An 8614-nucleotide genomic window follows, 5' to 3' on the forward strand; every position below is an offset into this window, starting at 1 on the left:
GGCCCACATATATCACTTTTATCCCGAAGGTAAAAGGAATGGATAAACTTCGACTCATATGGCTTGTTCTACTACTTGTTGAATCATACACAAAGGCACGTTTTATAACATCGAGTTACCAATGCGTATTCGTGCAATCAATGTACTATCAACTCATAGTAACAACTCATATCTCTAGGTTTGAAGAATATACGATATTATCGTCTCATGATCACTCGTGATAAAATCCATGAAGTGATTCAAATGAGCGCGGGTTGAATCCAATACTCAGAACTTATGAGCACTCATGAGTGTTGTAGCACCGCTTTGTCCAACATCTTAGACCTCTACAAGCCAACCCATGACAGTCTTGATTCATATCTACTTCCAACATATGACCGACTGTGGATAGTTTGAATAACTTAGTCATTCGAGAAGAACGAACTAGTTATTCTGGAAGTCAAAACATGCAAAATGAAACACAATAATAATTGAATCCAATATGGCCTTATAAATAAAACAACTTTTATTTATCTCCATATTGATTACACATTATTCATTGTATACTGTTTCAGCTATCAACTTTGTACTTGAATTAAAATAATAGTTGTCCTATGCTCCGAGCATGTACACTATGTTTTTCTAAACAATAGCTTTGCTTTACACCAAGTATGCACTCTATGTTTGTCTATGACCCTTACTTTGTGAAATAAACCAACTGACCAAACTTTTAATGATTCTAATTTCACACTCCCGAATTCTTATGGCAAGTGCAGGAATTCCAAATTCATGCCATTTTACCGAAATCTGTTAGATTCTCAACTTATATGCAATGATTCTCTTGTAATGATTATGCACTAAGTCACAAGGACTTGACAACAAGCATTACAGAGCATTCCAAAGGAGATCAACTCCTTGGAAACATCCTTCTTGCATTAAGTTTCCTAATCTTACACAGATTTATTGAACAACTTCCACCAATGGGATCATTTCCACATTCCCTTTTTGACTATCACTTCTGAACAAGAGTTGCCTCTTTTCAGAATATGTCAATATGGTCCTTCCAACAATTAACACTATACTTCCAACTGTCCCTGAGCAACCAATCTTTGGTAAACCTTAGATTGTCCTCGACAATTGCTTAATCGTTTTAGTCATATCCAGTTCTATACCTTTTCCCTTCTTAATGCCCCAGGCATTTGGAAAATTTTAGAAAGGATGAATATAGCACATGTAATCGATCCTATATCCGAAGCATATGGGACACGATTCATGATGTCTCACATAAAGACTAAACCAGTCTTTTGCTATAATATTTCCATTTCTATTTGCCAAGTTCTCATAATTCAGATTATGAAAAGGGATGCCGTAATCATAATCGAATTTTAGAACGCAAATAATGAACCCATATATAGAATTTCCTTATGTTGAGCCATTCCAACATGAAGTTCATATATATTCTTGACTAAATTTGATTAAAATCTCAATCTAAGCTTTTAGAATTGAAATGAAGTATAATTTCCTCTCCCTTAATTATAGCAAAACAACTTTTTCAACCCCTGCAGCCTCACGAATTGAAACTTTTGTTTTCTATAATTAACATTGCTAACTTGCAATACTTATCATAATTATCATGCTCCCACTAACATGATGATTATTAGCATAACACTTATGCTCCCACTAGCTTTGACATGTACTCAGAAATCAGCTGGACTTCTAGAAATCAATACTTTATTGACTTTCTTACCAAAGTTCAGATTTCTGATACCAGATGCTTTGATAAAACTTTATCAAAATCATACACCTTACCTTAGATAGCATGCATGTGTGTCTAAACAATTTCAGAACTATGAAAAGGGATGCCGTAATCATAGTCTCAATTGTTTAGACCTTTTGCCATCTGCTTCAAATCTACTTGGTGGAAGTGTTTCCTCACCATCATTTTCATGAATCGGAGAGAAACCTTATGACCCTTAGATTTTATGGTGTATGTGTTCTTATCCATGTGAATCGTCAAAACCATAGTCACAAGACAAGGATAATGACAAATCCAAACACATATGGACTGAACTCAATCTTAACTTCTTGCCACCTGGCAGTACAAGGCCTGCCATTGCTTCCAAGTTGTTATGAAACCAATTGAGAACTCTAAGAACTCATATGCAAAACCAACTTTAACTGGAATGGGCACAGAAATAGAAGTATGTCAACACAAAAGGTTATAAACCTCAAGTCGTGTGCTGGTGAAGAACCTCAGGTTTTACTCTTGCTTAGTTCTTGAGACTTTCAAGACCTTTAAGACTCCCACTGTCCTCTTGACATATAAGACTCTTTTGTCAAATATTCAAGGGATAGTGCGGATTCTATATCAAGACAAACACTTCACACAATTGGCCTGAGTTGGTCTTTGTTTAATGCAAAACATCACAACTTACCAACTTCAAATGTACAAGAGTAGGACACTTTTACTCTTACATTTGACAAGTGTTATAAACCTTTCTTTAAGATATGTCACTCAATTTATAGTCTTGGAGTATGACTCTAAGACTTGTTTTGAAACGAAGTATGACTTATCTACTTGATTTAACCATTTCAACAATTCATGACTCCTCTTCTTAATCATAAGAATGCACTAAGATGTCCTTAGAAGACCAATTGTGATGTGGTTCTTAAATCATTAAGATGATCACAAAACATGATACTAAAGTACTCTCCCATCTTTTCAGATTTGAGAAAACTTTTATCTTTCTGCCTAATTTGATTCTTCTCATTCGTTCTGCTATACATTGAGACTTTTCCAATGTTTCAGAATTATACTTAATCTTGTAAGTATAACCATATTTATTAAACTTTAGTAAATCATGACGAATAGTCTTATCGATTTTTGTGGTGGACTTGACCAGTGCACAAAAAATGTGTACTCGATCCCTTTAGTCCTTTACTTGATTCACACATCCATGTGAACAAGTCTTAATTTTCCAATGCTTGAAAGTTCACATTCATCATACTATTCAACTTGCATGATTCCAAGTTTCTATCCAACCGAAGCCTTGGGAATGAGAATCTTTCCTTATTTGGTAAATTATGACACTACCACAAACGAAAGAATCAAGTCCATTTTTTTTTTCTAAATATTGCTATCAATGGAATCATATAAACAACCATTTTTCACAAATGCCACTTGTAAGGATATTTTAAAATAAATATAAAATTAAAACCTTTTATTTTATTTCAAAACTTTGCGGAAAAAACTTATCCTTACAGTGTAAATGCATATGAAAAACTTGTTGTTATCTATTCCTAAGCAATATATCATAACTCCTAAGTAACAGCTTCAAAAATTCCGATCACTGAACCATGCGATTGAAATCCATCTTCGCGATCAGAATCAACATATACTTCCTTTAAGTTTCTTTACTTTTCTTTGATTCTTAAAACATCAACATGTGACCCAGTCACATCATGTAATAAGAATCTCAAAATAGAAACTTAACAGAGTTAGATAGTGGACTTTTACCTAAAGTAGAGTCAAACTTCTTGACTTGATCAACCTTATGATCTTTCAGGTAAATAGGCAGCTTCGCAATCAATGCCCCTTCCTTTGGCAAGATAAACATATGGACTCTTTGGTAATGAGACTATCTCAGACTTAGCCTTTCTCTTTACCATTTGGTCAACCGGGTTGACTATGGCCAATCCCTTTCCATTGGGAAGAGAATGCTTTTTCTGGGTATCCAATGTTACCATTGTCAATGTCCATTGAGAAGTTGATCTCCTAATTAGATTTGCTCTGCCAGTGCTCCAAATCATTGCTGATTAAGCACCCCAAAGCAAATAGATAAGATCATTTTGGGTCATGTCATAGTCCTTTACATGGTAGTTCATAAGGAACTTACTATGTGACTTAGAAAGTGATTGAGCATCCAACTTTCTCAAGACTTTGACACCCAACTCTCCCGGCTTGTCAATATGTGACTTCATCTCCAAGATGTGATCACACATAGACCTTGCTTGCCAATAGGGCTTGAGTGACCTTAAATTTTTCAAGAACTTGTGGGTTAGGGAGAATAATTGGAGGAGGAGAAGGAAGTGAAGTTTCAAGATATTTGGGAAGATCATAGATGTCTGAACTAGACATCTTTTGGGAGATATTCAAGATAGTTGATTTAAGTCCTTAATATAACACCCAATATGAGATATTAAGGCTAGGACCCAACACAATATTTTATAACTTGGAAGAGGGATGCCGTAATCCAGGCTATAAAATATTTGAAGGTAGGTGAATGACGATTCACCAATTTCCACCACGAAAACGAAATGTATTATTAGGTTTTAGTTGGATTTGAAACTCCTAGATCTTTTGAGATTCATTGAACTTTTCAATGGCATGTTTCAATCTCGAGTGTGCCCTTCAGGTTTTGTGATTGGGATGCCGAGGATCACAAAACAAGGTGTGAAGTAACCATGCAAATTACTTGGTACCCTTAATATTTACCCCTCAATCGATGTGCCGGTTAACCACACGAGCTCCACCGATACTATGATAAATATTAAGTTACCCTTTGCCTACCTTGTTAAATCCAGGTTAGAGTGCCGGTTAACCACACACGCTCCACTAACGGTTTAAACAAAGTGCAAAGTGTAATTTCATGGATTAGCACCTTATTCACATTTTCCTAAGTAACTAAGATTGGGAATTTTAAGTGTTTAGTTACTTAGTATTTATCATTAATACTTTTAATGAAGGGATAATTCTAGTCCTTGTCCTACCCGTTCGGCTAACGACCCTCCACCGGTCAAAGAAGCGGTGGGTGAGAGTGGACACCTATTAAACTGCCATTTTATAGGCAGTAACCTTATACCCCCCTTATAGACCAGCTTCGTGAATGAGGCCTACTAACGGTAAGACTGACTTTACTCTTATACATATATATATAAATATTATTAACTTATAATATTATAAAGTATAAGGGTTGAATTTTAACTTTTAAAATTCTAAGGGCTAACTTGGAATTATAGTATTCATAAGTGAAAACTTTTCAAATTCCAAAACTTGAGGGCAAGTTTTGAAACTATTCAAAACTAATTAATTCCGTAACTTATGTGTTTAAAGTAGTTTTAATTAAGAAACTCTTCAAGTTCCATAACTTGAGGACAAGTTATGGAAGACTTTAAACTAATAAAAGAATGTAACTTTTCTTTATTTTTGTAACTTATGGAACTAATTAATGTTACACATTTTATTACTTAATGAAGTGACTCTTTAACCTCCATAACTTGAGGACAAGTTATGGAGTCATAAAACCATTTAATGAGGACAAGACTCTTCATTTTGTAACCATTGCCAACTTTTATGAGTTTTATGAAACTTAAATGTGACTTTTCATATAACTTGAGGACAAGTTACAAAAACACATTTTAGAATCAACTCTTAGATTAAAATGGATTGAAAACACATAATCAATTAACTTTTCTATTAATCTAAGAAACTCATAAGAACAAGATAATTCAAATCAAACTTTTTCATGTAATTAGTATAAACGTTAAACTAATACAAAACTTGAATGTATTGACAATTATCTTTGAAATTGGATTAGCATGAACATTACCACATCAAAAACGAGTTTATAAGTCCAAAAACATCTTAGGGCAATGTTCCTAGTCCAATTCCAGCCAAAACAATCGAATATATGCTGTCTGGGGGTCCAACTCGTCGAGTGCACGAACCAACTCGGCGAGTTGGATGCTTTTTGTCTTGGACTCGGCGAGTCCATCAGTGGACTCGGCGAGTCTGCTGAGCAGACAACATAAAAACTCGATTTTTCAGCCAATTTTGTAAGTATAACAAGAAAACAAACCTGGCTCTGATACCACTGATGGGTTTTGAGCATTTTAACATTCCTAAGTGTACATGCAACCCTAAATACCTTGGATCTATGTTTTCTCTATTATACATGCAACTATGAACTTTCCAAGGTATTACCCTATCTAGCATACAATACTTGATACTTGGGTAATCAAATGGATAGAATACATACCTTTGTTTGATGTAGCTTGTCTCCATGAAGCTTGAGTGCCTAGTGCCCCAAGTGTGACACCTCAAATGGTTCACACAACACCAAATGCACATGGAATGACTTGAGAGAAATGGAACACTCCTTGAAATTGTCTAGCCCTCCTCTTCATAACTTAGTGGCCGATTTTGTCAAAGAATATGATCTTATATAGTTGTTACAATTAGGGTAAACCCTAATTGTCATGGCTTTCCATTTCCTTGGATCCATGGGTTCAAATACACCATGGAGCATCCATGGAGCATCATATGGATTTTAGCCCAACTAGATAATCCATGGAGCATTAGCCCACTATATAAGTATGGATGATTTACACAATCAACCCATATATTTAATTAGTCTTCTTTTGATCACTTAATTAATTCTAGATTAATTCTTGATCAATACTAATTAAATAATCTTATTAATATATTAGAACTTATAATATATTAACAAACCTTAAGTGTTATTTCTCTCATTATAGTCTATCCAAATGCATGATGTCATGCAACCCAAATGGACCATGCCGGGTCGGGTCAAGTCTTACCAATTATAGTTATGGACTTAGACATTAATCCAACACTAATATATTAATAGTATTATTTAATTAGTATTGATCAAAGAATTAATAAGTGATCAAAAGATGACTAATTAAATATATGGGTTGATTATGTAAATCATCCATAACTTGTATAGTGGGCTAAAAGGCTCCATGGATAATCAAGTTGGGTTAAACCCATTGGATGCTCCATGGAGGCTCCATGGGAGTTACAAACCCATGGGTCATGGAAATGAAGAGTCATGTCACATTAGGGTTTACATGGTGTAACCCTAGATGTGACACACTATATAAGGAACATGATACTCACCAAAATCGGCTACACTAAGAACAAAGTGAGGGCAAGCCGATTTTAAAAGTGTTATACATTCTCTAAAGTTATTCCAAAGCATTTGGTGTTGTGTGAAACATTTGAGGCATCACACTTGGGGTGCTAGGCTCTCAAGGTTTTCAAGGAATCATAACAACTACAAGGTATGTAATTCTAGCCATATTTTATGTTAAAAGTTCCCCATGTATGCTAGATAGGATTATGAACCTTGGAAATCATATTTTGCATGTATTTTATACAAACATAGATCCAAGGTTTTCTAGGGTTGCATGTACACTTAGGAGTGTTAGAATGCTCAAAACCCATCACTCACACCATGGTCTGGCACGACAAATCCATCATGTTTTTCACATCATGATTCGGCTAAATATAGGTCACCATGGTTCGACCAAACATAGGCCACCATGGTTTTCACACTAGGGTTCAACTAAATATGGATCACTTTGATTTGTATGCCACTTTTGCTATAATTCAACATAGTATAAGTCCGAAGCAAGACCAGACTTTGACTCGTTCCTACTTCTCGTTCCTACTTCAGACTAGGGGGCTTAATGGGCAATTGCATTCTCAAGGAGACGCGATCAATGATTAGATTTTTGATACAACTGGTTATATTTGAAAATTTTGATGGTTCTGAACTTTATGATCACAAAAAGTCATAAACAGAGTATAGCATAACTCTAACTCGCTCACGTACACCTAAAGACATTTGATTGCGTATGCGTACTAGCGTAAGTCAAAAGTAGGACCAGACATCGAGTTGCTCATACTTCAGACTTAGGGGACTTGATGATATATATCTCTTATCAGACCCTTTTCTGGATTTAGGTGAATACGGTTCGGCCTTTCAGGTTCGGCCTTTCAGGTTTGACCTCGGCTAATCAGGTTCAAAATCAACCATTCAAGTTCGACCTCAGCCAAAGGGATTCGACCTCGGATAAAGAGGTTCGGCCTCGGCTAATCAGGTTCGGCCTCGGCCAGTCAGGTTGCTCCTTCCCAAGACAAGAGGTACAACTTTGTGCTCCTTCCTAATGGACAACTCTCAAACATATGCTGCATCCCAAGAAAAGAAGAACCTTAACTCATACCTTCTTCCCCGAATGTAAAGAGACTCTCGACTATATATACATCTCATAAACATACACCTCGAGGTAAGTTAATTCTCTCTCTCTCTCTCTCTCTCTCATACAAATCGAACTCGAATTACGACCATCGACTAATTTAACCATCGGAGGGTTCTCCTGGGACCCGTTCCCGGAGAGCTTCTGGTTGTGTTGTATTTTAGATACGAAGTTTCAGATCTCCTTAGCATCGTCGAATTCAAGACTCGGTATGTCTGAGGTTCAACATATATATATATATATATATATATATATATATATATATATATATATATATATATATATATATATATATATATATATATATATATATATATATATATATATATAGACACACACACACACTTAGAAGTAATTTATTGGATAGAGGTTAGATTGAGTTCCTTAATGGCATGATTAGAAAAGATGTAATATCCTGTTTCGAGAAGTTTCTTATTACGAGATTGTGGAAAGTAAATGGATCAAGTAAAGGCTTTGGGCTTCAAAGGAATGGGGTTTAGACCTTATTGGATGATTATAATGTTGCATAAGTGATTAAAGCCTTGGTTTGTGTCTTGGAGTCAAAGGGTAA

The sequence above is a fragment of the Lactuca virosa genome, chromosome 9 (assembly GCF_052849685.1).
Source record: "Lactuca virosa cultivar CGN04683 chromosome 9, Lactuca_virosa_CGN04683_v6, whole genome shotgun sequence".
NCBI classification, from domain to species: domain Eukaryota; kingdom Viridiplantae; phylum Streptophyta; class Magnoliopsida; order Asterales; family Asteraceae; genus Lactuca; species Lactuca virosa.